This window comes from Mandrillus leucophaeus, unplaced genomic scaffold, assembly GCF_000951045.1.
Source record: "Mandrillus leucophaeus isolate KB7577 unplaced genomic scaffold, Mleu.le_1.0 Scaffold480, whole genome shotgun sequence".
Lineage (NCBI taxonomy): Eukaryota > Metazoa > Chordata > Mammalia > Primates > Cercopithecidae > Mandrillus > Mandrillus leucophaeus.
The window spans coordinates 1,607,492-1,611,644 of NW_012105143.1; positions in this window are offsets into that span (position 1 = coordinate 1,607,492).

A 4,153-nucleotide genomic window follows, 5' to 3' on the forward strand; every position below is an offset into this window, starting at 1 on the left:
TCACTCTGCTCACAGTAAGGACAAGGCTGTGACTATCAGCTGGGCCAGAGAGTACACAGCTCAACAGCAGGTTTTTAAAAAGAGAACAGAGTCTTCTTCTTTCCACGTTAAAAACAATCATAATATGGTTCAGCTGACCACCAAGGACTGGGTTATATCCCGCTATTCTCTGAAACTCAATACTGTCTGAACTTTTTGGAATCTCATAGCCTTTTCTATCTAAATGTGTATTGTTACTCTCATGGCTAAAAGTTACAGGGAGCAGTCTCTTTCTTTCAGTTGTGTTTCCAATTCTTTCTGGCTTCCTACACTATGACACTTTTAAACAATTTAAAAATCTTCCAGTCAGGCTGCACTCTCTGTTAACAATTGGTTTTTAATGCCCTAAAATTCACAGCATTTCCTGTGTGAAAAATAAGAAGTCACAATTTTATTAATCATCATCTGTTTGAAAGCCGTGCTAGTTTTAATAGTTACTGTACTTCTCAACATATTTTAAATGCCCGTTCATGTGTCTTCTCTAACACTCCCAGGTTTGTGCTATTATACAAAGCTGTAAAAGAAATGACCAGGAGAATCAATGTACAAATGGCTGAATAAACAATAAAGGTCCCAGCAGTTGTTTAGGACAAAACAGACCTGGCTGAGTCTCAAGTACCAAAGCAGGAATCATAAACATGCCACAGGGGGATTTACTCTAAATGATATTTAAATATTTAAAAATGTATAATTTATATATGATCAAAAAGAAAATAATTAACTATTTTTTTTTGAGACCGGGGTCACTCTGTTGCCCAGGCTGGAATGCAGTGATGCAATCATGGCTCACTACAGCCTTGAACTCCCAGGCTCAAGAGATCCTCCCACCTCAGCCTCCTGAATAGCTGGGACTGTCCAAATGCACACCTGGAAAGAAGGTGAAAACTTATTTATATTTCAGTGTAATTCTTTGTGAAGAAGAAAACATAATAAAGGCATTAGGAATGTAATGCCTAAATAGTAAAGTATGTTTTTATGGAAAATCACCAGCAGCCGGAAAAAATGTCTGCCGAATATTTAGGTCCTGTTTGCAAGAGTAGCGGGGAGCACTGCACACATCTCAGCTCAACTCACAGGCAAGGCAGGACCCAAGCCTTAAATGTATTCATTTGCTAAAAGAAAATGAACAATTATTTCTCTTCTTCCCATATACTTAAATCTAGTTTTATCATTAAATAATTTCTGGCTGGGTATGGTGACTCATGCCTGTAATCCCAGCACTTTGGGAGGCTGAGGTGGGTAGATCTCAAGGCCAGGAGTTCGAGACCAGCCTGACCAACATGGTGAAACCCCCTCTCTACTAAAAATACAAAAATTTAGCCAGGCGTGGTGGCAGGTGCCTGTAATCCCAGCTACTCCGAAGGCTGAAGCAGGAGAATTGCTTGAACCAGAGAGGCAGAGGTTGCAGTGAGCCAAGATCATGCCATTGCACTCCAGCCTGAGTGACAGAGCGTGATTCCAACTCAAGATAATAATAATAATAATTTCCATATTTGAGCCCAGATTAATATATCATTTGTGAAGTTGATGTCTGCTTTGATTTCAGCTTTCCTGAAGTGTTAGAAAAATGCTAAGTTTCTTACATTATGCCTGATGGCCAAGTGATGGAGTCAGTGTGGAAGCATTTTTCGTGGAAGGTCCTGGTGGTCTCACAGGTAGCACTGAGGATGACATATGCACTCAGGCAAGAGCAGTTTCTACCTTGTCTCTCACTGGGAAATTGTGAATATAACAAGGAGCTTCTTTCAGCATAGACAGTGCTTCCTGCATTTGCAATATAGGGCCTCTGATCCATGTCATGGGGGAAATACTCTTTCTTTTTCTTTCCTAAAATTGCCTCAACATAAGGGATTTGACAGCATTGAATCATTGAATTCTGTCTCTGATGAAAGAGAATTCTGTCTCTGTGTAATCTGGTTAACCTATTAAGTGTTCCTATAAGAAGCAAATATTGAAATGGTAAAATGGTGAGCAGTTTTTTTTCCCCACCCCCAGAGGGACAGGGTCTTGCTCTGTTGCCCAAGCTGGAGTGTGGTGGCATGATCATAGCTCACTGCAGCCTCAGCCTCCTGAGTAGGTGGGACTACAGGCATGTGCCACCACACCCAGCTAATTTTTCAAAACTTTTTTGTAGAGACGGGGTCTCAGTATGTTGCTTAGGCTGGTCTCAAAATCCTGGCCTCAAGCAGTCCTCTCACCTTGGCCTCTCAAAGTGCTGGGATTATAGGCATGAGCCACTATGCCAGGCCAGTAAGCAATTTTGATAATAGGAGAAGGAGAATCAAAGAAAATTCAAGAAAAATGATAAAAATAAGCCATGTAACATGAGTGCTATCACAAAGGTTAAAGAAACTAATTTCAAACAATAGATGATTTAGACAGGGGAAACTGTTACATAAAGAATTTCTCTAATACCTCAAATTCCACCCCACCCCACTGTCTATCCCTTTTTCCTCTATGCTTATTCATGTTTTAAGTATCTATAATTGGTATAATCCACAAAGACACTTATTTTAAACCTCAAAGCTTTTTTTTGAGACAGAGTCTCACTCTATCGCCCAGGCTGGATTGCAGTGGTGCGATCTCGGCTCACTGCAAGCTCTGCCTCCTGGGTTCATGCCATTCTCCTGCCTCAGCCTCCCGAGTAGCGGGTACTACAGGCATCTGCCATCACACTCGGCTAATTTTTTTTTTTTTTTGTATTTTTAGTAAAGACGGGGTTTCACCATGTTAGGTAGGATGGTCTCGATCTCCTGATGTCGTGATCTACCCACCTTGGCCTCCCAAAGTGCTGGGATTACAGGCATGAGCCACCACGCCCTGCCAAAGCTTTTCTTATATCAACAGGAACTCTGTAATGCAAGCAGAAAAATGTATGCTACATACAGATTCAACATGTAACAGTTATTCTTCAAAACCAAGTGACAATGCATAATTTCAATACTCTGGAGCTTTTAATTTTATTTTTATTTTTAATTAATTATTATTAGTTTTTTTTGAGATGAGTTTTGCTCTTGTTACCCAGGGCTGGAGTGCAATGGCCTGCCTCAGCCTCCGCCTCCCAGGTTCAAGCGATTCTCCTGCCTCAGCCTCCCAAGTAGCCAGGATTACAGTTGCCGGTCACCACACCCAGCTAATTTTTGTATTTTTAGTAGCAACAGGGCCTTGTTAGCGAGGCTCGTCTTGAATTCCTTACCTCAAGTGATTCGCCTGCCTCGGCCTCCCAAAGTGCTGGGATTATAGGCATGAGCCACTGCACCCGGTCTCTGGTGCATACATAAATATGTATTCCTATTTAAGCCAAATCTTGATTTTTCCTTCAGGTAAGTTTGCTGTAGCATTTGTTTTGTACCTACTGGGAATGGGTTCCCACTGGCACATCTCCAGTAGTCACTATGATAAATCAAACATTTCCCTGCCAGGTAAAGGAAAACCAGTGCGAAGAGCTTGCTATTTTAGATGGTCAAATATCAGTGATAACGTGACAATCTCATTGCTAAATATTGTTAAACAAAACAAAACACCTTGACTATAGGTTACGTCATAGCAAGATCTGTGGAGGAACAGTGCTGAATGCGTATCTCTTCTCTTTAGGATTTATTATGCATTTTTGCTCTAAGTCTTACATTCTTGGAGTAACAATTTTAATTGGCCAAAGCAAAATTTTATAGCAATTATCATTGGCCTATCCCCAGTCGTCACTATGATAAACTAGACAAATTTGGCTACCAAGTAAAGTAAAACCAGTGAAGTACTAAACTGTGAATGCAGGTTCTAAAGCACATTTTGTTGTAATTTATTTAATAAAATTTGAATATATTAAGCATTTACTTGGATGCACCAATATTTACTTTTCCTGGAATAGTGATCAATTATGGCTATTCCAGGACCAAATTTTAAATCCAATTCTAATTATTTCAAAAGTCAAGACCAAATAGGTTATAATAATACCTTTTCCAAGTTCCCCGATTTTCAACTGTGTGTGTTGGTGCATGCCTGTAGTCCCATCTACTCAGGAGGCTGAGGCAAGAGAATTCCTTGAGCCCAGGAGTTGGAGGTGGCAGTGAGCTGTGTCTGCACCACTGTACTCCAGCCTGGGTGACAGAGTGAGAAC